Genomic DNA, 27050 nt, shown 5'->3' with positions numbered 1-27050 from the left:
GGACAAGGAGAGAAAGAGCGGCATTTTCGGTGGAAGGCGTGACGGGCCGACCCGTGGGAGTACAGAACCAGCTGGTGTGTGCAGCAATGGTCCCGGGTGCCATGTTCACGGTCACGTCTTCCTATTACATTTTGGGCAACTTAAATCACAAGCAAGGATTCGCTCATTGAATGGCAGATCCCTACCCCCATCCCCAGGAGGTATTTGTATTGTCTTTTGAAGCAAAGAAACCCAGAGCCTGGCGTCTCATCTGTAAGCTTATGAAAACCCAATCAAAGTCAAGATGCATGTTATGCATGTTATCCCCCCGCCCCTGCCCACACTGAATGCCACAGAAACTGCCCTATATGGGATTCCCTGGGCTTCTGCCACTGCCCGTGTCTGGTGGCAGCCGCGTGGGGCTGGCAACAGGGGCAGCTGACGGATGGATCCCCACGGCCTTGATCGTGATGTGCCTCCCCGAAGCCCAAGCCTGTCTGTCTCTGCGCAGTGAGAGTTCGGCCCCGTTCTAGCAGGTTTAATAACTCCTCATCTATTTTTCCAAGTCTTCATCAACATGCTTCCATGCAATTGTCTCCACATCCCAGTGCCACCTTCTAGAATCTTCCCTGCAAAGGAAAACCCACACGCCAACCCACCACTCTGGTTAAGCGTTGGCAGATGCCTTGTAAAGTTTTTATAAAACATACATTAAGCAATTTAGCTGAAAGCCTGTTACAACAAGTCATTGGATTCAAATGAGCTATCCGCACTGAAGAGGTTTTGTCTTTACACTATGTCTTTCACTAACTCATTTCCCTTGGAAAAAAAAAAAGGGAAAAGAAAAGAAAAAAGAAGGGTGAGTTATTTCTCAAGATAAAGACAGAAATACAAAGGGTGCAGTTCCTTGTTTCAAAATATTTTCCTAGAGGAACACACTGCGCCGTCTACACAGAAGACGAATGAAGAAGGGATGCGAGGGCCCTCAAGCCCCAGGCCCTCCTCTGTGCCTCAGCAGGACCCTCTCTCTTGGTGCAACAAGATACTATTAAATTAATAAGTCAATACATTTAAAAAGTCCCCTCTTTTGTGGTGGTCAAGGACAGCCCAGATCATGGAACCCAAAGCGAGACACAGCCAGAAACAGTGGGTGCTCGCCACACGTTTGTGATTTATTTTTTTCAGTGCTGGGTTCATACTTCATTCTGATTCACTGTGCGTGAGAAAAACAAATCATGCAAAAATGAAAATCTTAAGCTTGAAGTTTTTTTTTTTGTTGTTGTTGGTTTTTTTGTACTTTAACAAGATAGCTATCCCTGGATGCCATATTATCCATAGATCATGTAGTTCTTAGTTGGTGACAGCAGAACCCCAGGTCCAAGCCTTGTGACCACACACTCCTGGACTTACAGTCGGCCCGGAGATGGATTCGTTGTTTATGGAGAAAAGCAGTCGTTATGGTATAGGCGGTGGGTCACGATTCTTGTTATGTTTCCTCTCAAGGTGTGTATTTAGCAGGCACTGATCCGTTAGCGGGAGGCCCTTGGTCTCCCTTTAGTTTATCCCGGGGACAGCATTCCAGGCAAGCCGCCAGCTGAATGAGGGGTCTGTCATCATTCTATCCTGTTCTGGTCCAAGACTGCACCCAAGGAAGCATTTGTGTACAGAGATGCGAGGCTCTGCGCGTGTGTATTCACAGCCCTTGTCCAGACTTAGTTCCCCTGAAAGCAGAGCCTTAGGCAGAGACCTGCCTGCGGGTAGCTGATGTGGAAAGTGATCCTAGGAAGCAGGCATGAAGGCTGGAGGTTGTGAATAAGCAAGGGAGGGCAAGTCATAAAGGGCTACGTTGCTGAGTTGACCACTGTACTGGCAACAGATGCTTCATCCCAAGGGACCTTTCGAAGCGCTTAACAAGTTGATCACACAAATACAGGGATGGACTGGTCCATCAACGTGCAACCAGTACTGGCCAAAATAGCTCTGGGGGCTTTCACTCGTCCGCACCTCCTGGACAGACTCCAGAATTCTGGTCCTTCCCCAGGGTCTCAGAGGAGTTTCAGAGACTGAGAAGTCTGCCGTGTGGGGCACAGTGAGACACCATCAGGCGGCTCTGGGGGAAGCTGGCCTGAGCCTGCACTGAACTGTCATCACAGCGGTGCCTGGAGTAAGAAGAGCTCAGCGGGAAAGTTTCGAAGAGGCGCACAGGTGGTGTCTGACACTGGCCTTGGTCTAACTGACGTCATCAGAAGATGCAATCACTGTGATGGGTAGGTTGGTGAATTTCATCATTCTATCCTGTTCTGGTCCAAGACTGCAAATTAGTTGGAGAGAAACACCCTGCCACCTCCCCTGGTCTGGGTGAGGCTTTGGTTTCTTTTGTTTCCAGAGCTCTCTTAGAGGGCAGTTCTTAGCCTTTTCTCTTTTCTCTTCCACTGCTTTTTAAAAATCAAAGGATTATTTACATAGAGTGAAAATGGATAGATTTTAAGTGTTCACTTCTATCAGTTTTGATAAATGCCTGTACTTATAAAATCCACACCCCTCGAAAGTTACAGAATATCTCCAGTATCCTGGAAGCATCCTTCTACCCGTTCCCAATCAACATCCCCACCCTCCAGAACCAAACACTACTTTGATTTCCATCACCGCCTATTAATGTTCTTGCGTCGAAAAGTCCGTATAGATGGAATCATCTTTGTATATGGTTTCTTTCAGCATAATGTTCTGGAAGCTCATTGATATTATTTCTCTGCAGTTAGTACCTTTTTGCTGCCTTGTAGTATTCCCCAGTATGAATCTACCACAATTCATCCATTCTAATACTCACTGACACTTGAGCAGTTTGTAGGACGTAGCTATTATGAATAAAGCTGCTATGGACAAGTCTTTTCATGGACATATGTTTTCATTTCTCTTGGAAATTTCTCTAGGAGTCTGCTGGGTCATAGGATAGCTATATATTTAACTATATAACAAAAGTGGTTGTAACATTTTATACTCCCACCAGCAATGTAGTAGAGATCTGATAGCTCCATATCCTTGCCAATATCTGGTGTTTTCTGTTCTTGCTCATTTTAGCCCTTCTGGTGGGCATTAACAGTATTTCATTGTAGTTTTAATTGACATTACCCTGGTGACTAATGATGTTGAATTGTCTTTCATGTGCTTATTGGCTATTTGAATATTTTCTGGTTGAGTATTTCTTGGATAATGTCTGCCTAAATCTTTTGCTCCTTTTTTTTTTATTGGGTTGTTTGTCTTTTTATTATTGGATTATATGAATTCTTTACATATCCCAGAATCAAGTCTTTTTATCCGGTCTATGTGTTACACATGTTTTCTCGCAGTCTGGCTTGCTTATTCATTTTCTCAACCATGTCTAGTTGACAAGCAGAAATGTAAAATTTTGACTTTGTTCAATAATTGTTTTCTTCTTTGATGTTTAGTACTTTCTGGATCCCCTCTAAATCATCTTTGCCTAGTCCAAGGTCATAAAGATGTGCTCTTAAGTTTTCATGTAGGAGCTTTGTAGTTTTACAAGGCATGCGCTGGATTATTCTGGACAGTCTGTGCCAACTTATATTTTTTACCAAAGAAGTTGGTAGTCCTTTACATTACCTGTGAACACTGGTGGAGACGTTACCTTGCAGACTGATGAATTGTGGAGACCTTTGAAAATCCCGACTATGTTTCTCATATTTACATTGAGATCTGTCCCCGAGATGGTATGTGAGTTGGGTCCGGAACGGAGGAATGGTCTCTATATTTTTCTATATTTACTTCAGTGATGTTGCTCAGCTAATCCTAGCCCACATCTGCCTGTCACCACACACAGGGTCACTCTGCTGTTGAAACCTGACTTATGTTAAATGCCTGTGTTGACACTTCTTTTCTTAAGTGAATGGGCTTTTTATTTAACTGGTGGCTGCTGAATTTGTGGGGGCTGCCAGGTCATTAAAATGATGTTTGTTTGAATTTGGCAGAATGAAAAATTGGACTTATATTTACTTTTTTTTGTTCCCAAGGCTGTTCTCACCACTCACCCTAACAATACTCTTTTGATTTTATGAAGAAGCCTTTGCAAAACAGAATGCAATTCAGTAGAGGTTCATGGCATGTTCGAGGCCTCACTGGTGGGGAGCCCTTCTATTCTCTAATGCCTGCAAATGAAGAAGTTAAGAGGCCCTGGATTTACAGACACATTAGGAACGAAAGTGGCTTTTCTGAAATTGCCCATGAATTACACAGAATGTCACTGAATACCGGCTGGTCATTAATTTATACGTTTAGGCAATGTCTTAACTTTAGCATCTTCAGGGAAAGAACATGGAATCAGCAGTTTCCAGTTATCTTCTGTGCTGTGCTGCTTGCTATCAGTATGACTTTCAACATGTCGTAGATCCTCTGTGAGTCTGTAAGACAGGGGCGATAGGAACCAGTGTGTTGGAACAGGCTAAGCTATACTCAAGTCACCGATATGAGTCCAAATCTTTACGGCTCAGTCATTAAGTCTATTTTTTTTCTTGGGCAACATTTTGTTTTTAAGATTTTATCTATTTATTTGACAGACAGAGATCACAAGTAGGCAGAGAGGCAGGCAGAGAGAGAGGAGGAAGCAGGCTCCCTGCTGAGCAGAGAGCCCGATGCAGGGTGTGATCCCAGGACCCTGAGATCATGACCTGAGCTGAAGGCAGAGGCTTTAACCCACTGAGCCACTCAGGCGCCCCTTGGGTAACATTTTTAATTCTTGAGCTTCTGACAGTGGGTCTCAGCTTCCCTCTTCCACTGAGTGACTCAGAGGTCTCAGCTCTCATCATCTTGTCCTAAGCGCACTCTGGGCTTTCAAAGCCGCCACATTGGTGGAGGAGACCCACAGCCTGTTACCTGCCTTGATTTGGGAGTGACAGTCATCATCCCTTCTCACAGTCTGTGTGAGTCACATTCCCCTCAAGGGAGGTTGGGAAATGCAAGAGAACACAAACGCCGGTTAAGTAACAAAATTCAACCTCGTAAACATGAAGATCTAATTAGCTTTTTCATGTGATTCAAGAATAGGACAGCACCCCATTTAGCAAGTAGAGAGGTACTTTAAGGAGTTGAGTACATCCTGTCTTTGTCATTTTTTTTTAAAAAGATTTATTTATTTATTTAAGAGCGAGGGAGATCTTGCAGGGGGGCAGGGCAGAGGGAGAGACTCTCAAGTGGATTCCCTGCTGAGCGCAGTGCCTGACACGGGGCTCGATCCCGTCGCTCTGAGGTCATGATCTGAGCTGACATCATGAGCTGGAGGCTTAACAAGACTGAGCCACCCAGGCACCCCTGTCTTTGCCATTTATGCCTCACACGTGTTCACCGATGTTCAGATGAGATGACAGACGAAAGCACATCTTAAATAATGTATTCCCCTTAGAACAAGATTATATTAATTTATATTTTACCCCAGATGTGTGGATTCAGATGTCTTTGCTGGCTTTTGTACACATTTTTGATTGTTGCTCCACTTTGGTACTTCAGCAGTTAGTATGTTTTTAAGGCTGGCTGGCAAACACGTTCTTTACCTTTTTATACGTAAACACACGGCCGCCCATCCCTTGATTAGACTAACAAAGTGAAAACACATTGGGATGAGTGGAAGAGTGGAATTACAGAAGGGTTTTAGGGGGGCTGCAGGGGTCTGTGGAAATGTGAACTAGCAGAGCCTTCTGCTCTGAGGACCACTGAGATGCTTCTGTAATAAGTCACTGGGATTTGCATACAAACCGCTCACGGAAGCCTTCGACAGAACACCTAGCAATCTTAGTTGTGTTATTGCTTTGCGCAGTGCCGCCATGCCTCAAAGAGAGTACAGAGGCAGGCTTCCATGCAGCCAAAGCCAAACTATTAGAATTCTGGAATGAGTGGAATCTGAAATAATGAGGTCTTATTTTACTTGGCCCTGGAGGTTTCTATGTTGTATTGGGAGAGGGAAAAAAAAATTTGTTTTCTTTAAAAAACACAACTTTCATTGTGCTCAAAGTAGAGTTAGAAAACAAGTCAATACAACAGCCTCATGGTACAATGGGACTTGTCCTGTTATTAATTTCACTGTTCAAGGGATTTAACTTAAGAGGGTTGAGCTTCCCCCTCCCCCTCCCACTATTTGGCTCATTTAATTTTGAACTCAGGGCTTATAAACATAACTGCAAAGTCACTGTCTTTGTTATGAATTTGTTTGATTTTCTAAAGCTCTGAACCATGACTTGTGTGTGTGATGTGTATACCCGGAGTCTTTCTCAGGCAGGGAGATCCATATATCAGTGGTGGCACATGGTGGCCCACATGGTGCGAGAAGCTTCCACAGAGCGGATTAGAACTCTCACTCTTGCTTGCTTTCTGTACCACATCTGTAATAAAACACGGCACACGGAACACGTGTTCTTAGCTTTGGAATGTGGTGGTGGGGGGTCTTGATTTTCTTCTTGCCTTGGTGTCTATTCCCTCTCTTAGGTGACACCCCTCTACATCATGTGCAATAACGGAGGGACTTCCACTGAGGGGCCCTGCTTGTCAGGCCTGGGATAAACCCATGACCAAGCGAAGCCAATCAGCATTCTCTCTCGGGGAAGTCTGTGTGTTGACCACAAGGACGTAAGTCGTTAGAGATGACTATCCCTTTCAACTGCCTGCTGAAGGGACTGTCATTATCTCTTGCTCCCAGACTTCTGAAGATTCTGTTTCTTTTCTGCCCAATACTTGGTACTTAATTCTTTTCTTCAGCTCTGTGTGCTCTTCTGTACCTTCCCTCCAATTTCTCTTTTTTGCCTAGATTGACTCTTGTTTGTGTCCATTACCTGCAAGTAAGAATTCCATTTCAGCATAATTATTATTTCAATAGGATGGAACCTTAAAGATAAACTCAAAACACAAGCAGATCCAATAAGTTGCCTGAACTCCTTCATTTATTATAATTTCATCCATTAAAAGTGGTCAAAAGAACCATAGTATGAAGCTTGAAAATATGCTTGTCCCGTGGGTCCCCCGGTTCTAATATTTGAAGTAAAAAGAATCCTCTGCCTTACAGACTTACAGACTCAACTTATCAATGGCATGGCTACTTACGAGTCCCACAGGAACCTCAGGACCACATTGTCCAAAAAGAGACTCAATTTTCCCCAGACTTATCTCCAGGGAGCCCCAGAGGAGAATTCAGGATAAGAAATGAGTCCTTATTTTCATCCTGTTGCAACTTCTCCCCTGATGTCTTTAATAGAAATGTGCTATCTAGTAGAACAATTTAAAACTGTATTTCCCCCAGAAGCTTCTCAAAGCTTTTATCTATCATCTATCTATCATCTACCCATCCACCCATTCATCCATCCATGCAACTATCTCCGTATAATTCTCTTTCATTATAATTAAGTTACTAAATTTGTAGAAGAGAGAAGAAAAAAAGTCTCACCTAATCCTAGCACCCAGAGAGAGCTCTTATTAACCTTTTGGTGTGGTTCTTTCCTGCAGATTTCAATGTGCTATTACTAATAGTGCATGTGCATTTTTGGTCTTGCTTTCTGCTTAACATTAGAGACTGAGTGGTCTGTGTATGGCAATACAGGTTATAAAATCATCTGCCCAGGGGCGCCTGGGTGGCTCAGTGGGTTAAAGCCTCTGCCTTTGCTCAGGTCCTGATCCCAGGGTCCTGGGATCAAGCCCCACATTGGGCTCTCTGCTTAGCAGGGAGCCTGCTTCCTCCTCCTCTCTCTCTCTCTCTCTCTCTGCCTGCCTCTCTGCCTACCTGAGATCTCTGTTAAATAAAAAAATAAAATCTTAAAAAAAAAAAAACAACAACCTTCAAACACAGAAAATAAATTTGTTTGTTTGTTTTTTTAAAAAAAGGTTTGCCCAAAGGGCTGTATGTTACTCTGTCAAGTGGCTATTCTGTATTTACTCAGCCATTTACCTTCTGGACATTTAGACAGGTTGAGTAAATAGACAATAGACACATTTTATACCTACCCTTGCCTTGGTAGAATAATTCAGACAGCTCCAAGTCCTGCTTTGGTGAGGGATTTACAAAGCATTTGCAGTTCATTTGGTTCTTTTGCTACTCGAGACAAGATGGCTCAGATATGACTGCTGCTCACAGCACAAATATCTGAAGTCACAAAACATGCGGAGACTTTTAAAAGCCAAATGTGATGCTCGTCCTTAAAAGTTTGAAAGAACAATGGCTTTTTTTCTCTCCTAGCCTCCAGTATTGGTAAGATTTTAATAATTTGTATTTAATTTCTACCACTGAATTTATTGGGTTTAAGTTTTGGATCTCGATCTCTTTGGATTTACTTCTACTCCTTCCCCTACATTTCAGCAGAAAGTGATTGTGTTTGGGTTTCCACTCTTGGAGGGCATTCCCTGGTCTGAACTGTTTTCATTTATTTTATTTTAACATTACAAAGACATTTCCAGTTATATTTGGTTTTGCAATTCATTCCTCCCCCTGTTTCACAAAAACCATAAAACCCACATTGTCTAAAAATGCTGTGTTGAGCAAAATGGATTCAGTCCTCCTTGGAGAGCAGAAAGGGATGGAGCCAGTATGTGTTATAAACATTTCCAGGGAGCTTGCCTCTTTCCCAGAATCGGTTTTAGACAGATGCTGCTGACCAGTTGTGCGATTTCATTTCGGGTTGCTGACCCCGGACCCTACTTGAACTTGACTCTGGATGTCATGTAGGCATCTACCCACTTCGCATCCACTTCTTTTCAGCTCTCAGTCATTCAGTCTCTTAGCTTTCGCTGATTCGGCCCCTGCCATTATTTTTGTAAGGACCAGAGCCATGAAAAACCAAGGCTTTGGATTTCTGAATGAAGGTTTCTAATGTTAACCTTGGTGGTTTCCTGTCACAGAAGCACAGAGCCCATGGATTCTGATAGCTCTGCATGTGAATCTTTCTCTTCCGGCTAGATTAAACATCCTCATTCCCTCCGATTGCAACATTTGATCTTCCGTGCTCAGAGTCTGCAAATTCTTTGAACAGTTTATTTTCAGCAGATTATAATGAGCCTTTCATTTTCCAATCTGAGGAAAACCAAGTGGAAAGTGTGGGTTTTCTGTGGGATTTTTTTTTCCTGTTTGCCCTCATATTTAATTGAGGACTGTGATGGATGGAACTCTGATGGAGGGCTTTCTCATGCAGGCCCTTGCTTCCGGTGGGCATTTGGGTTCTAGACATTGGTGAGCAGAGTCCTACTTCCTCTTATGAAGTTATAGGTATAGCCCCAGCCACTGGGTCTATGGCAGTTGTGGTCTCAACCTGAGGCGTGGAAGGGACTTTTGGGAGAATCTGAGTCTTACTCCCTCTACAGAGACCACCTCACAATCGTCCTTACTGCCTTCCACGCTTCCTTCCCTGCCCAGATTTACGGAGGGAGAAGAGAAGGGAAGAAACATAGTAGTCATATCGCTCGCCTCACTGATATTCTTGGGTTGGCTCTCCATTCCTTAGGGAACTTAGGGAACCAATAGGCATGGTCCTTTTGGAGGCACTGGTACATTTGGTCTCACCTTTGAAGACACAAGTCTTCTTATTTCTGCACAAGCCTGCCTTCTCTGCTAAACTAGGACCTAGCTGAGGGTAGAGAGACACCCTGACCAGCAAACATTTATGGAAGTGTCTCCTGGGGACTCCATGCTAGGGGAAGAGATGACTTCCTAGTTGGATCTGAGGAAGTTCCCAGATATTCTACAGGCCTTCTTCCCCAGCAGGCCCCCGTATTCCTGTTATGGGGCTGTCATAACCAATGACCACAACAGATGGCTTAAAGCAATGGAGATTTATTCTCTCCCAGTTCTGGAGTCCAGAAGTCCAAAATCAAGTTGTTGGCAGGGCCTCTTGTCCTCTGAGGACTCTAGGGAAAAATCCTTTCTTGCATCTTCCAGGTTCTGGGGGCCCAAGCATTCTTTGATTTCTTGCTGTAAAACTTGAATCTCCATTTCCACCTTCGCACGACTTTCTCAACTCTCTGTCTCCTCTTCTGCCTCTCAAAGGAGACCTGGCGTTGGAGTTAGGGCCCACCTGAGTCATCTAGGATGCTCTGGCCTTGAGATCCTTAACTAAATCCATCTACAAAGACCTCTCTCTTTTTTTTTTTTTTTTTCCTGGATAACATTCGCAGGTTCTAGAGATTGACATGCGGACGTATCTTTTTTAGGGGCCACCAGTCAACCTACTAGACCCAGAAGTCAGAGTTATACAGGAAGAGGCTGGTTTCAGAGGTTTGCAGGCCTCATCTGACAGCTGGGTCAGATTTTGGTTCTGTTAAGTAGACGGGTCCAGGACTGTATACTGCCTCTCCCTCTAATCGCATCTCCTTTTCCCCATCTGCAAAGAGTAGGTGCACAGCTTGGACTTTTCCTCTGCCTTTTCCGGCCTGTGCTAGTGTTCTGACATAGAGACTCTTCCCAGAGGAACAGGACCAGACATTCACATCAGTTGCTAATGATGCTAACTTGTGGATCTGCAATCAAAACTATGCCTTTGTACTTGACAATTCACTTACTTAATAACAAGTTAATTATTTATAGAGAGTTTGAAAAAAAAAAAAATGTCTCTGCTAACTTCAGTCAGTGTTTGAACTATCCCAGGCACCGAGGAGAGAAAACTATCCTTCCCTTCTCGGAGACGGTTCTTGTTTGTTCTGTGTCAAATCAAGGCCCCTTCACCAGCGAAATTCTAAGTACATCCCAGATGCAAGGTGGGCAGCTTCTTTGGAGAAGCTATTAACTTGTGTTTGTTTCCCTCAGCACTTTACTTAGTGATTTTTATTTGGCTGAAGTCAAGTCCTGACAGTACAGAATCAACCATTAAATGGTTTTTCAAAGGTGCAGTTCATGAAAAATCCCCTGGAGCCACCTGGGGCCTGCACTAGAAATAAATAGACCCGAGTCTCCCATTTCGCTCCCACTTGAGACTCTAGGCTTTCATTCTTGAGAGTATAAAGGGAGAGGGTAAAACTGATTAGAGTCGGAAGACATGGATGGATTCTGGCCCTTCTGCTAACTGGTCAGTGACTTCACGTGTGTCACTGCAACTTCTCTTGACTTTGATGTTCCCATCTCGAACTGGTCTGAAACTACCGACTCTCCTCTAGTTCTGAAAATCCAATTTTCTCTGTGACTCCCAGGTTCATTTCTAGCTCTAAAATTCAGCTTCTACAATTTTATCTTTATTATTTGCAAAATTAGTTGGGAAGTAGGAAACAGATCATCGACCTACAAAGTTCTTCCTCCTCCTCTGTGTTGTCCAGCTTTCCCCACGAAGCAGAATTTGTTTCAGATTACAGCTTAGCGTTCCAGTGGCTTGGGATAGAGAAAAATCTTGGGTATCCCTACCTGGATCTTCGCTAACTTCGTCTAACTTCACGTGGGTCTTTCATATCCAAGATGTCTTCTTTTAAACAGAAAGTTGTCTGAAACTTTAGTGGGAAGGTAATTGTGTTCATCAGTCTATTTCTGTTAACAGCAGCCCAAATGTCAGTGACTTAACACAATAAAATGGTATGGCTTGCTCATACGGAGTCTAGTGTAGATGTTTCTAGTCTGGAGGCTCTGCTTGGAGGGGGAAAGCCTCTTCTCCAGGCTGTCACACAGCTTTCTTCCATCACGGGCTTTCACTTCAGAGTCCATGTTTATAGCTTGGAAGAGAGAGAGCGAGAGTGCGTACAAGCACATGTGCACAAAGAAGATGATTCTGGAAATTATTTGGTCCCAACCAAACTAGCAGGGGTGTTGCAGACGCAGGCTTCCTGTGGGAAGGAAGAAGAAACACGTTTTGTGAGCATATAGAATGACCTCTGTCACAGTAATTCTACTTCCTACTTCGGAGGGACGAACAGAAAGAGGCCAAAGGATTACTCTTAGCCTTCATGGTGTAGCTGCGTAGATCTCAGAAGAAAATTTGTAATTTCTGTTACACTCTTGAAGACATTGATCCACACTTGCCTTGTCATCATTTTTTACCACAGAAACATTATTTAACCCAAGACTGTGGTTTTATTCCTTAATTTGCATCATGTGCTCCCAGTGCCTCATGGGAATAAATGGGAAACAATTTGGGTGACTGACAGCCCCTACTCACTGAGGCTTATTCTTCCCCATAAAAGGGCCTCCGACCACATCTTAAGAATTTGAAAGGATAATAATCATGACAATAGTTAACATCTATTAAGTGCCTACTATATACTTAGCACTGTGGTAGGCGTGCGTTAGATCTACCTTATTTAATTCTCTCATTTAATCTTAAGGACTTACTTTTACCAAGTGACTTAGAAACTGACTAACTTCTAAAGCTCAATTTCTAAGCGATTTGGGGGAAAAGAACAGTTATAATTCCTTTTAAGGTGTTCCTCTTGAGAACGGAATCATTTGGATGGATAAGTTCTGACGGGTTTGTGAAAACACTGGTCATGTGACCGTAGAGTCCCACCTCCAGTGACTTGGAGGGGGTCTGGGGCTGGCCTGTCATCACTTCTGCTGGCAGATGGGGCTGCCCATCTGCTCTTCATTTTCCTTGTCGCTTGCTCAGCCTGAAAGCTCACAGTCAAAATGTTTGACAGGTCTCCTTGTCCATCTAAGTGGACAGAACTGTTTGTCAGAGATGGAAGGTGTCAGTATTCTCTTGGGGCATGTGTTGGGGTCAGTTTGGGGGAGCTTTGCTTTGGGGACCCCTGACTGCAGAATATCTACAATGGTTGGGAAGGGTAGTATTAATGCGCCCAGACACTTTTCCATGGATGAAATTAGCATCTCTGGCCATCCTTCCTTCTCCTGGAGGTAGTGGCTAGATGTCTTCCTTGTTCAGCAAAAATCCCCATGCTCCCCATGCATGCTTCAGATTCATCCTAAATAAAGGTAGGTGGTTAAGGGATGTCTGAATCCTTCCTTCTCTCCTCCAAAGCTCTAGAGATGTCCCTAAAGTAAACTTCCCAGGGAGTTTTGTGGGGCTGGAGTGGAATAAAGGAAGAGGTCATCAAGCTGTTAGCATGGAGACCTAGCTTTTAGGGTGCCTCTAACACGAAAGAGGTGGTATTTGGAATGGACACTTAAACACATTTAAAAAAAAATTACTTATTTGAGAGAAAGAGAGGGAGGAAGCAGTGTGGAGGGGCAGGGGGAGAGGGAGAGAGAATCTCAAGCAGACACGTCACTGCGCACAGAGCCTGACTTAAGGCTGGATCTCAGGATTCTGAGATCATGACCTGAGCTGAAATTGACAGACGCTCTACCAATGGAGCCACCCAGGTGCCCCGAGAACAGGTTTTCAAGAGAACTTTATGCCACCAAGACAGTGGAAGACTTTTCCTCGTGCCTCAAGTACCCTGTCTGGTGATGGCAAAGCCCCTGCTGTGCAAAGGTGAGCTCAGAATCTGGACCCATAGCTTTTAAATTATAGCCTCTGTTTCAATATGTCATTAGGATTTCTGATGAAAATGAGCTAAAGTGAAAAGTCTTTTAAGGTGCAAAATCACAAGCTTTTAGTTCCTGAAATACAGCTTTAAAATTTCCTGGTTCTACTCAACTGTCCAAAAGAAGAAGGGCAAAGACAACTGGGCAAATGCTTTTAAGCTTTTTAGAATAGAGCATATTTACACAGATGCTTTTTTTTTTTATGGTAGTTTTATTTTTTTTTTATCTAACTTTTAAACCGTTTTTTAAGTAAAATATAATTTTATACAGTGTTATATAGTTTCAGGTATACAATATAGTGATTCAATAATTCTATACATCACTCAGTGCTTGTCATTAAAAAGGTACTCTTAATCCCCATCACCTATTTCTACCAGTCCCCCCATCTACCTCCCCACCAGCAATCACCAGTTTGTTCTCCATATTTAAAAGTCTGGTTTTTTGTCTCTTTGTTCATTTGTTTTGTTTCTTTTTTTTTTTAATTTTTTTATTTTTTTTATTTTTTTTCCAATTTATTTATTTTCAGAAAAACAGTATTCATTATTTTTTCACCACACCCAGTGCTCCATGCAAGCCGTGCCCTCTATAATACCCACCACCTGGTACCCCAACCTCCCCCCCCGCCACTTCAAACCCCTCAGATTGTTTTTCAGAGTCCATAGTCTCTCATGGTTCACCTCCCCTTCCAATTTACCCAAATTCCCTACTCCTCTCTAACGCCCCTTGTCCTCCATGCTATTTGTTATGCTCCACAAATAAGTGAAACCATATGATAATTGACTCTCTCTGCTTGACTTATTTCACTCAGCATAATCTCTTCCAGTCCCGTCCATGTTGCTACAAAAGTTGGGTATTCATCCTTTCTGATGGAGGCATAATACTCCATAGTGTATATGGACCACATCTTCCTTATCCATTCATCCGTTGAAGGGCATCTTGGTTCTTTCCATAGTTTGGCGACTGTGGCCATTGCTGCTATAAACATTGGGGTACAGATGGCCCTTCTTTTCACGACGTCTGTATCTTTGGGGTAAATACCCAGGAGTGCAATTGCAGGGTCGTAGGGAAGCTCTATTTTTAATTTCTTGAGGAATCTCCACACTGTTCTCCAAAGAGGCTGCACCAACTTGCATTCCCACCAACAGTGGAAGAGGGTTCCCCTTTCTCCACATCCTCTCCAACACATGTTGTTTCCTGTCTTGTTAATTTTGGCCATTCTAACTGGTGTAAGGTGATATCTCAATGTGGTTTTAATTTGAATCTCCCTGAGGGCTAATGATGGTGAACATTTTTTCATGTGTCTGATAGCCATTTGTATGTCTTGATTGGAGAAGTGTCTGTTCATATCTTCTGCCCATTTTTTGACGTGTTTGTCTGTTTCGTGTGGGTTGAGTTTGAGGAGATCATTATAGATCCTGGATATCAACCTTTTGTCTGTACTGTCATTTGCAAATATCTTCTCCCATTCGGTGGGTTGCCTCTTTGTTTTTTTGACTGTTTCCTTTGCTGTGCAGAAGCTTTTGATTTTGATGAAGTCCCAGAAGTTTATTTTCGCTTTTGTTTCCTTTGCCTTTGGAGACGTATCTTGAAAGAAGTTGCTGTGGCTGATATCAAAGAGATTACTGCCTATGTTCTCCTCTAAGATTCTGATGGATTCCTGTCTCACATTGAGGTCTTTTATCCATTTTGAGTTGATCTTTGTGTACGGTGTAAGAGAATGGTCGAGTTTCATTCTTCTACATATAGCTGCCCAGTTTTCCCAGCACCATTTATTGAAGAGACTGTCTTTTTTCCACTGTATATTTTTTTCTGTTTTGTCAAAGATTAATTGACCATAGAGTTGAGGGTCCATATCAGGGCTCTCTACTCTGTTCCACTGGTCTATGTGTCTGTTTTTATGCCAGTACCATGCTGTCTTGGTGATCACAGCTTTGTAATAAAGCTTGAAATCAGGTAAGGTGATGCCGCCAGCTTTATTTTTGTTTTTCAACGTTTCCTTAGCGATTCGGGGTCTCTTCTGATTCCATACAAATTTTAGGATTATTTGCTCCAGCTCGTTGAAGAATGCCGGTGGAATTTTGATCGGAATGGCATTAAAAGTATAGATTGCTCTAGGCAGTATAGACATTTTAACAATGTTTATTCTTCCGATCCAAGAGCATGGAATGGTCTTCCATCTTTTTATGTCTTCTTCAATTTCTTTCATGAGTGTTCTATAGTTCCTCAAGTACAGATCCTTTACCTCTTTAGTTAGGTTTATTCCAAGGTATCTTATGGTTCTTGGTGCTATAGTAAATGGAATCGATTCTCTAATTTCCCTTTCTGTATTTTCATTGTTAGTGTATAAGAAAGCCACTGATTTCTGCACATTGACTGATGCTTTTCACTGCGTACATACACACTCCCCCGGGGGCCTCTCAGCTCATGAATTTGGCCGTGGTGGCCTCATAGCTGCCAGAGAAGGTGAGCTCCATCTTCTATCCATTCACGAGGGGCCAAGCTGCTGAGCTAGGTGGGGGGTGTGAATATCCACTAGACAATGAAACAAGATAAGATTAAAGAAACACCAGAGCAATTGACTTCACATGACTTTTTAGGATCATATACTTGTGTGGGTGACATAGATCTCTCTCCCCATTTTTGGATGGTCAGGGATTATCTTTAGCCTCAGGCCTCATCCTTCTGTGCTCTGACCCCACCTGGGCCAATACCCCCCACCCCCGCCTGGCCACACATCTCTGCCGTATGTATCCTGGGCCTGATATTTATAGGGTAATCCAATAGAGCCACTAAACATCTGTATAGCATGTTAGTAAGGTTGTTGGATTTGAAAGTCTTTTGCTAAATAACCATAATAGCCATAAACTGCTAGAGATAGGTTAATGATGATCATAAAACTTATGATTGCAAGTATCTGTTATCTTCCCGAGAGCCGCCCTCTCTTTATCACGGTTGGGCTGATTACGTTTCCCTGGTTAACATGTCACTACGGCCTGTGTTTCACTCAGGGTCCCCTCACTTCTCAAGAGCTGAAGCCTGTCAGCTGGGAGCTCCTTTTGGGAATTTAATTTTATTAATACTTTATGGTAAGCAGCCTTTAATTAATGTTAAATGAAAATGGGATTTTAAAGCATTACAGAAGACTCTTCCCTGGGGTGTCAAAATAATTCGCAGTGATTAATAAGCTTTAAATGACCATCAGAAGAGATCGTTTGAATTCCATTCTGATGGTAAGACATTGATTGGAATATGTTTGTAATTAAAAAAAAAAAAGTGTCCCTGCGAGGAATTTCTGGCTGATCTTACCAGTACGAAATGTCACACTTCTTCTGAACAGCTAGTGCGTCCTTAAGGGGTGGCTAGAGGAACAACATACATGGGCCGTGTTGGTGGCCTGCTTGGGTTGTTGTGGGGTTCCTTTTTTTTTTTTTTTTAAGATTTTATTTATTTGACAGACAGAGATCACAAGTAGGCAGAGAGGCAGGCAGAGATGGGGGTCGAAGTAGGCTCCCTGCTGAGCAGAGAGCCCGATGTGGGGCTCAATCCCAGGACCCTGAGATCATGACCTGAACTGAAAGCAGAGGCCCAACCCACTGAGCCACTCAGGTGCCCCTGTTGTGGGATTCCTTATGGGATGCCTGAATCGGCTTTATTTATCCCTCCATTCTCCCTTCTACCCACCCGGCTCAACACACACACACACACACACACACACACACACACACATCTACACTCCTCTTCTGGACAAAGGTGGAGTATAAACAAATAAAAGCTAACATTTACAGAGACTCATGTGTCAGGTGGGGCGCTATTTATAGGCATAGTCTCACTTAATTCTTAGAGAAACTCCACGAGGTCGGTCTCATTATCACCCCCATTTTAGGGATGAGGAAACCAAGGCTCACAGGGGTTAATGACTTGCCCAAGATGTTCCGCTAGGAAGGGACAGAATAGGATTTATACGGGCATTTTTAGAATTCAGAGTCAGCATCTTACACTGTTTTTCATGGGTAAATAGATGGCGTCCCAGAGCCCTGCTTTCCTGCCGGCAGGGGAGGCTGGAGTCCAGGCGGTCTCCACCTCCATCGGGAAGCCGGGCAGGCCAAAGGATGAGGGCGGAGGCCTGGTGTGTGAATCGTGGTAGGCGAGCTCGGTGGAGGAAGAGGTTGCATCAGGGACCAGCAGGCCGGCTGTTGACCCTCCTCCCTGGTGCCCCTGGCTGGGGGCAGCTGCAGGGGGCAGGGAGGGGAGAGGACGGGGAAGTGCTGGCAGAGGGCTGTGTTGAGAAAAGATAGTCCTGACTCCATCCTCGTTCATAGACTTTGTCCAACATGTTTACCATAACGTGCTCCTGTCCCCCTTTTCATAGAACCCAGATTCAGAATGGGTCTGTCACACAGAGGAGGAGTTTGGGAGTCAGTTCTGGCTTCGCCCTTCCCAGGTCACCCAGGGCAGCGTTTTCACCCAGGCTCCCCCATCTGTCTCTGCACCCCCTGGGGGCGTTCAGCCTCTCCCACACTCACTGCAGGGTCTTTCTCTCTGAGGGGCACAAACGGCTTTGCCGGAGACCCAGAGCCCAGCATAAGCAGGACCCCGAGTGGGAACAGGAAATAAGCTCCGAGACATTTATTCGGTAGCTGCTGGGTGCTACCCGGGACGCATGGGACATTCATAACCTTGCTTGTTCCTTACCCCTATTTCTGGGGCTAGACCGCCCCCCCCACCTCCACCCCTTCAACCCCCCTGCCCCCGAAGCGGGAATGGATGAATGTGTTGATCTTGAGTCTTTCCACGGTCTGGATGTGCTTCTCTCTGAGATCCTGGGTATGAGGGCACTGGAAGGCAATACCAGTGAGGCTAATGCCCCCGAGCCCCCCTGCCAGCCTGTTAGGTCCGCTCACCTGGCCCAGCCCTGCATAGCTGGGTGGGACCGGGTGCTCTAGCCCAGTCTCCCCCCATGAGGGGTTGGAGCTCTTCTTAAGCTATGATTATCCATCCCGTTGTGTGATGCTTGGATCGCGTCTGCCTCCTCGTCCCCGGGCTGTTCCGCACGGTGCCGCCAGGGTCCGGGATCCCGCCTGGCCCTCAGGACTGATGTCCCTGGTCGGGGGGTGGGGGTGGGGGTGATGATTCTACGGACCCTGGGAGAGCCTTGCGTGGGGCCCTTGCTGATCCGTAGGAAGTTCAGGGTCAGCTGATGCTCTCTCATTTCGGGTCTAATTTAAACAAAAGGCACAGGTCGGTTATCTGTGGAGGGCTAAATATAGACGTTGTGGGTCTTTCCACCTGCCGCACAGGGACCACAGCTTGCCACGCATGTCCTACCTGCCAGGACGAGGTGCTGCTGAACTTCGGAGCTGAGAAGAGTGAACGTGGCCATGGAAACGGCTTAATTGGTTGAACGTTATCATCGTGGGCCCTTCTGGAGACACCCCGTGATCAGGAACTGGTTTCGCTCTGGCCGTGGTGGGGGTTGGGGGGTGGAGTCGCTGTGACAGCGCACCCTTTGATATCCCGGCCCTTCCAGCTCCGCAGACCACAGTCCTTCTTTCTTTTCCCCCAGGTGGATCTGTGTGTGTGTATACAGCCGCGTGTGCACGTGTGTCTGTGAGTATTTGTGTCTAGGCACATGCAACTACGTTTGCGGGAGTGTGTACACATCTGTGTCTATATATGTGTTGGGTGTGACTCCCCATGTCTGTGTGTAGGCGAGTGTGCACAGGTGAACATGTGTGTGTGTGCATGACTGTGCACTTGACCGCATTTGTGGAAGTGTGTTTATCGGTGTGTGCACAAGTGCGCCCGTATGTGTGAGTGTTGGGTGTGCGTCGGTTTGCACGAGCAGCGGTATGTGGGTGGGAACGTCCCCGACAGTGGGTACCCACGCATGTCTGCATATGTGCGTTGTGTCTGGTCTGCGCATGCCCCAGTGGCCCCCGCCGGGAGGGAGAAGACGCCGGGGCTGTGCCCCCATCTCTCGCGTGTTGATGTTATCACTTCGGCTTCCCGGCTCTGGCAGGAGCCGCAGAATTAAACGCAGACGCTCTGGTGCCAAAACAAAATCGTGAAAAGATTTGAAGCCCCCTTTCCCTAAACTTGCAGCCTATCAAACTGGGAACAAGCCCGGCTTTGTTTCATTTCCTGCACTGAATGGGGGTAGAACAGTCTGGAGCCACATTGGTTCTGATAGTAGAGCTGACTCAAAGCCAGGGAATTTAAAATTGCTGAAACCCCAGGCGGAATGGAGACGGCAAGATGTGACGGAGAGGGGAAAAGCCTATACGAGAGGGATAAAAGACTTTCTTACCTGGAGTTAGGAATGAGGGGAAGTGGCAGGCCAGTTCTTGAGAACTATGGAAGCACAAAGAGGGGAAAAGAAAAGGTGGTTCCAGCAAAGAAACCGGGCAGAGGTGGGCCGGGCCCTGACCTTGACTTACCCTAGATACAGAGTCAGACAGTTGGGTGGGGTGCCAATAAGCAGGGAAGAAAGGGGTCTAGTTGAAGGTGTTCTCCGTCCTGTCCTTAAACTTGTGGCTTGGGAAACAAAGGCCCTGCTGGGCAGCCGTCTCCCTGAGCCACAGGGGATCTGGCCTCGCAGACTCCTGGCCCAGTGCTCCTTGTAGGAAGCCTAACAGGAGGCGAGAGCTGGTGGCTCCTGGGCATTCTGCCTGTGTGCCAGACTGCCTGACTGACTTGTTATTTCGCTTTCCGAAAACATGTTTTTCCCTTCTCGTTGGAGCCTCTGATCTCGAACCAGCCTTACCTGAGTTTTCTGGTTTTACTACAGCAGTAGTGTTGGGCATACTGATACCACCCAGGTCATATTTTCACCTATTATGACTCAAGTGTTTCTTCTTTATTCCCCCCCTGTTCATCCATCCCCAAGGGAGTGGATGACACTTGTTCCCCAAACCTGTAACTGCCAAGGTGGCCAGCCTCCAGGTCAGCTGTGAATATGAAGTAGAAGGGGCTTATGGGAGGGTCACCCCAGGCCATGGGAGGAATAGAACAGAGGCAGCACTGGGTGGGTGGGGGGGAACAGGGGCTAAGGGAGAATCATTGTGCTGCCAGGGGTGGGCATCTGAGCCATCTGTGTTCCGGAGTCTGGCTCAGACTAGGCCCAATTAAGTGAAGCTATTTACCCCTAAAGCAGTGCTCCTGAAACCACATAGGTCCCCAGCCTGGTTTCTCCTCTTGCACTGAGCCTCTGTCCATGGGAGTCGCCAGACCAGGGTGACTCCATGCTCACCATCCTGAAATGGGCACATCTGTATAGAAGACCACACTTCCCAGGAAGGGGCCCTTGCTCGGTCCATAGAGTGGGTTTTTCAGCAGTGACAGCCGCTGACCTCATCACTGTCGACTCTGTGCCAAAGGAGCACGTTAACGGCCATGAAAGCCAAATTTCTAATCTCAAGTTCGAATGACAACTTTTCCCTCTGTTATCTTTTGCCGAGAAAACTTGGTATAACAAATCTTCTTTATTGGGCTTTATGAAGTGAAGTGCGGTACATTTATGTAGGAGAATACTTTGTACCTGCTAAAAAGGATGGGGCAAATCTGTACAAAGCAAAGATAACCGCGGTATTATTCTCTGTTCTTTTACTTTGGTAAATGAAAAAAGCCAGCTGTAGAAGACGGTGAATTATTTGATTCCATTTTTATTACATAATGAGTGTATATGTCTGGGAAGCCATGTACCAAACTGTTAACAATGACAGTTATTTTGGGGGAGTGGAGCTTAAGAACTTGTGCTTTTTACTTTATGTATCTTTGTTCTCTCTATTGAGCATAAAATTTTTTTAGATTAAAAAATCTCTTACTAATATGGCAGTAAATATACTTTCAGTCTAGAATGGCCAGAGTTCATTGTGTGGACTTCCTTAGTATATATGGGAAAAACAGGAGATTAAGAGCCTAGGAGACCTGGCTTTTCTCTTACCCAGGGGTTTTACTTCTTTTTTGTGCCATGGACCTTTTTGACAGTCTGATGAAATCTTTGGACCCCTTCTCAGGACAATGCTCTAAATACAGAAAATGAGATATTTATAAATTACAAAGGAAGCCACCTATATTAACATATGGTTATCCAAGCATTAAAAAAACAAATTTGTGATATAGTAATATATGTGCATCTTGATTAATGCATCAAGATACAAGATCTAGCTGAAGGTCTAATAACTACTATAATTTAGCATTAGCAATTGAGCATACATGGTATTTTAAGAAATCTGTAATGAGTGAATGTTACATGGAAATATCTCTGATTGCCATTAGTGAGAGAGTCAGATATGTGAATACTACTCTGGTGTGTGTCTTCCCTTTATAAATGAAGGAAATGCTGAATTACAGTTAGAGGTAGCGAAAATGGAGATGTCATTTCTTTTCCCCCCATCCATCACCACAGACTTGGGTTTGATTTTTCCAGGCTAGGCACTAATGCTCTTAACTAGCTGTGAGATACTGAATGATACAACTGCGTCTCTCAGAGTCTCCTGGCTCCTTGTTTATAAAATGGAAGGCTCAGCTACAGCAAATGCACATTCTCTTATATGTTAACTTTAACTGATTAAGAATGATGTGGTAAGGCGTGCTGAAAATATTACTGAGATCGCCCCTGAGATCCATTGGAAAGGATGCCATGAGTGACTGGTGATGTCTGCCAGGGGCACTGGACGAGAGAGAGGAAGGCGGATGTGCATGGCACAGACTTCCCTTCCTGGACTAGAGGAGCCCGGGGTCCTGTCCAGCTCTGATATTCTAATAAGTCTGAAATTACTTATTCTCTTCTGATTCTAATTAAAAATATCTGTTGTACAACAACAGCAGCACAAGGAATGTTAGTCCTTCCCAATGGACTGGGGTGCGCGTGTGGCATTGGCATCCTTCTCCCCCTGTGGACCGAGTCTTCAGATAGACTTTTCATTAAATGAAATAGCAAGCCAGTACCTCCAGTTTCAATGACAAAGTGGGTACTGGGAACAAATTGTCTAGAAAGAAAACAAGAATTAGTAAACACGATCTTACAAATGAGCCATCTGGAGATTTATTTACATAAGAAAGGAGGAAAGCCTCGGTATGTTCAAGCTGGGGTGGGTTTCTCTTGCAAGTAGCCACAGGGGTGTACTTATCATGAACACACATTGAGCCTTTTAGCAAAGATTGCTGAAAGCCTGAAAAAAGCGAGACTCACTTGATTGGTTACTTGGGAACAGGGGAGGAGGCCAAGAGACAGAGTAGGAGTCACCAAAAAAAAAAAAAAAAAAGTTTTTGAATGAATTTTAGCAGATGGGATTTCAAAATAGTTACAATGTGCTCACACCCTGGTTTTGAAATTACACATTATCCCCAAAGTGCCAAATGAGAACAATTTTCCCATAACAAGGTCAAATTTGGAGGCATTAAGCCATCAGGCAAATGCAGAGGGACTGCAGAATAGTGCTAAGGGCCCCAAACCTTGACACAATTTGTTCAGCTGTGGGCAGAGCGGTCTTTCCACCCCAGAAAGTCCCCTGGGTGTCACACTCGCTCTGCAGAACCATTTAACCCCCTCCACGAGCTTGTCCCTTTTCCCATTGTTCACTCAGGGAACGCGCCTGAAAATAGTTCTCTCTTTCTAAGTGTTCCAGCCACGTGACCTGGCCTCCCACCTGGCCTCCCACCTGTGGGGGGGGGGGCTCTTCCATGTGAGGACAACGCAGAGTAGATGAGAGGGTTGGGGAGGAGCCCAGAGGTGGTGGAGCTCCCCAGTCCCAGTCCCCATGCTGGAGACCACACTGGTCCAGGTTACATTGCCTACCATGGCTCCAAAGAGATGATCTGTATAAAAAGAGCCTCCCTGTTGGGGCGCCTGGGTGGCTCAGTCAGTTAAGCCTCTGCCTTTGGCTCGGGTCATGATTCCAGGGTCCTGGGATCGAGTCCTACATCAGGCTTCCTGCTCAGTGGAGAGCCTGCTTCTTCCTCTCCCTCTGTCTACCACTCTGCGTACTTGTGCTCTCTCTCTCTCTCTCTCTCTCTGTCAAATAAATAAATAAAATCTTTAAAAAAAATAGCCTCCCTGTGTCTGGACAAGCGCTGTTTGGCCAATAAAATACAAATTAATAAGACAACAGTTGGACTGACTTTACAGAAAGATAACTTTCTGCTCCTGGGCTGGGTTGTAAAGTATCTTACATGTTTGTTCTGGAAATTGTATAGCTCAGGGCAGCAATTCTTTATAGGGGCAAGAAGAGGCAAGACTGCAAGGACCTAACAGGTCTGCTGCCCCAGGGCCCCTGGAGTCAGAAACAGCTGCAAGGAGATGGGAAGCAAAGCTTGAAGAGTGAGCATAGCTGGAAGGCACCCAGCGATTCAGAGCCATCAGCATAGCAGATAATTACCTGCTGACAGGTCTCTGATGTGTACCTGGATGTGTATGTGTGTGTGTGCGTGTACGTGCATAAGCTCTGATTAACCATGTCTTTACAGGCAACTTGGGGGCATATTCTATACTCCATACCTGGCTAAGAGGGGGTAGGGCTCATAAAGAAAGTTCCAGAACCCTTAAACATTGTACTGTGAACAAATCTGCAACTAAACGTGAAAATGTGGAAGATTCAAGGAAAAACAAAATCTGAACTGGGGGAAGTTTCTGAAAGAGGTAGGTCCACAGCAGTGCTCTGGGCCAGGGGCTGGCTTGAAGGAGATCTTTCTGAAAAGGTTTTAAAGGTGTCCATGATCAGTTGGCCAACTGTCTGAGGGGAATTAGAAGAAGAACCGCCAGTATGGATGGCAAGTGCTTGGCCAGGCTCTGGGGCGAAGGGCCTCCGTGGTTCCTCTCCCTGTGGGCACTCTTTTTGATCCATTTTTCAGACAAGCATTTTGAGGCTGAGGGGGTAAGTTAGTAAGTTTGATTGACCTTCCAGAAGGTAGAGATTTAAACCTACACAGCCTGATTCCAAGGGCTGCCTTCTTAGCTATTACTGAAGCAAAGGTGACCTTGACCTGACCGAAATGACAACTGGGAGGCCGTGGGGGGGTGGGAGGAGCGGAGCCCTGAAGTAGGAGACCGCAGCTTGTGGCTGAGGAGGTCCGCAGCACTGGGCAAGTCGTCATTATTTTTGTATGCTTTTCCTGATGCCACCATCATTATCATCGTCGTGATTGGTCACTACCAATACGTGGATTCGGTGATAAGGTTGTAGCATTTTGGATTTTGTTTTTCATATTCTTAAAGGATGTTTACAGGACTCTGAGAGTAAGTTCCGACAATAGTGAAATTGGCAGGTGCTCACGTAGTGGCTGTGTACTTAGTGTCTAACGTCGGCAAGTCAAAGGTCCTCTCAATTTAAAATGTTTTAAATGGATTTGTATGTCGTTGCTTTGACATCAGGTACACATATTTGAAAACAGCTACACACACAGGAAGGAGACAATTAAGATTATTTAAGGCACAGGTCCGTCTCCCTGGACAAGTATGGTTAGGAAGATACGTTTCACTCCTAAAATGAGAGAAGAATGGCTACTTTTCCAAGGAACACAAGGAGCACCAAATGGAGCCCTTGACTCTCTGCGTGTAATCCAGCATCATCCCCAGCACCCAGTATGACTCATTCAAGGATGGAAGGAGCTCCCGGAAACGGCAGTCCAATTTGTCCATTTAGAGTGTCAGGCTAGGAATCTCTCAGGTGAGGTAATGGATACGACTTGTTCCATCAAAGTCATTCCAGAAGACGTGGCTTCAGAGTCAGGCAAGCAGAGGCATAAGTTCAGAGCCTTGTTTTCCACTTCCAGTTCCCATTATTGAAAGCCTCCACTGGTTCCTTTATGATGGCAGTTGACGGAAATGTGATCTAGGGGGAAATGAAACCTGCAACCCCACTGATGAGTTACATAGAGGTTTTCTCCCCAGGCTCCCACCTCCAAAAGCAGAACTGGCTCTGTTTAATTCACTCTTGCTTTCTCAATCCCCATGCCGGGAGCAGCAAATTCCACAGGCACTTGGTAGGGGTTTATCTGATTGTCTCTCTCAGGGACTGACATACTGTAACTCATTGCTGATGGAAATGAAAGGTAACATAATACTGATATTATGCTACTTTTCCATGAAAGCCCATAAGAATCATGCTTATTTTCCATTCATCTTTTTCTTTCTGGAATTTGCAAAAATTTAACCAGAGCCCATTTGTGTTCTCTGTCATTTTAGAACTTGGAGTTCTGGAATTTTCTAACATCCCTGGTATTTTCAACTTGAATGCCAAATTGATCTTTGTTCTTAGAAATACATTAGCTCTTGGGTCTGCAGATACAGAGGCAGGTGATGTTATGTCTTCTTGTGTCTTTGCACATAAATACCTCCTTATGTGTAAGGCAGGGCGTTGGGGGTTTCCTCTCACTTCTACTAGGATGTGAATGACATTACATTATGAGTGACAATTCTGTCTTCCTTTGCAAGAACAATATTGTGCATTTTGTTAAGCTTTCGAAGAGAGCACAAGTGGCCTGGATTCGATAATTATTGTGAGTAGAATCTAGTAGGCTTACAGTTCCAACTTGTTTTGGGGCTCAACTTCTGGAAGACAGCCTACAAAAATAGCAATTTACGGGGGGGAAAAAGCAGGTCCTGAGGCATTTGGTCGGGGCAGACATTAGTTCCATTTAGGGTTTAAACCAGCCCACAGTTAATTGTAGGTCCCTTGCATTAGCTTGTAGGAGCAGTAAAAGCATGTAATTCGAGCTAATCTGATGGGCAAATGAACTGGGTACTTGGTGCCAAGTGAGACCGTGAGACAAAAGGACACATGTGTTTTCAGGAAAAGAAAACCAACCCCTCCCCCCCAAACCAACACAGTGTAGTTTCAACTGTTGCACACGTGAAACTCCGGAGAAATCTTTGGAAGGTTTGTCACGTTAGAAAAGAACCTTTGGGGTACAGAGGCTGAGGCTTGGGAATCTCAGTGACTCTCTGCTGGCCTCAAAGCTGTGGTCTGGAATCATTGGGGGACAGCTTTCAGGGGAGAAGTTTGGTTTCAACGGATTGGCAAGCCCTTCTTTAGAAATCCCTTCTGTCTTGTGGGTCTTCACATTCATTTCAGCGGACAGAATGTTAGAATCAGCCCCTGTCTCATCTCTGTCGATTCTGATTCAATTAGTTTGGGGTAGGGCTCGGGGGTCCTTGCTGTCTAGAAATGCCCCCAGAGGAATGCATGATGACTGTAGTTAGAGTTAAGAACCCCTGATCTAGTAGCAGATATGGCTTAAAGAAGGTGAGGTTAGAGGACATAATTTAAGCTACCGGAGAGGGAAGTGATACAAAGCCAATGGGTCGGGTTGCAAATGGGCATCTGGAAGCTGATAATGACGCCATCTTGTTGGTCCGTGTTGTAGGATTTGTGTTCCCGGGGAATTCATGCACTGTTAGGTTTTTAATGCCATTCACCCAGAGAGCAACTTCTTCAAAGCACAAATGTAATGTGACCTTAAATCAGACCACTCAAATATACTCCATGCCAGAGCAAGACCTCCAAAGGAGATGATTCTGGACCCTCTTTCTTAAATCCTGATCCTCCAGTGGGCGGCTATCATGTCCTTTCCTGGGCAGGGTCACCCTCCTGGGTCCAAGTTGTAAGGGCCTGATGGTAAACTTATTTTA

Source organism: Neovison vison, chromosome 2 (genome assembly GCF_020171115.1).
Source record: "Neovison vison isolate M4711 chromosome 2, ASM_NN_V1, whole genome shotgun sequence".
Lineage (NCBI taxonomy): Eukaryota > Metazoa > Chordata > Mammalia > Carnivora > Mustelidae > Neogale > Neogale vison.
Note: the sequence above shows the minus strand (reverse complement) of the source record.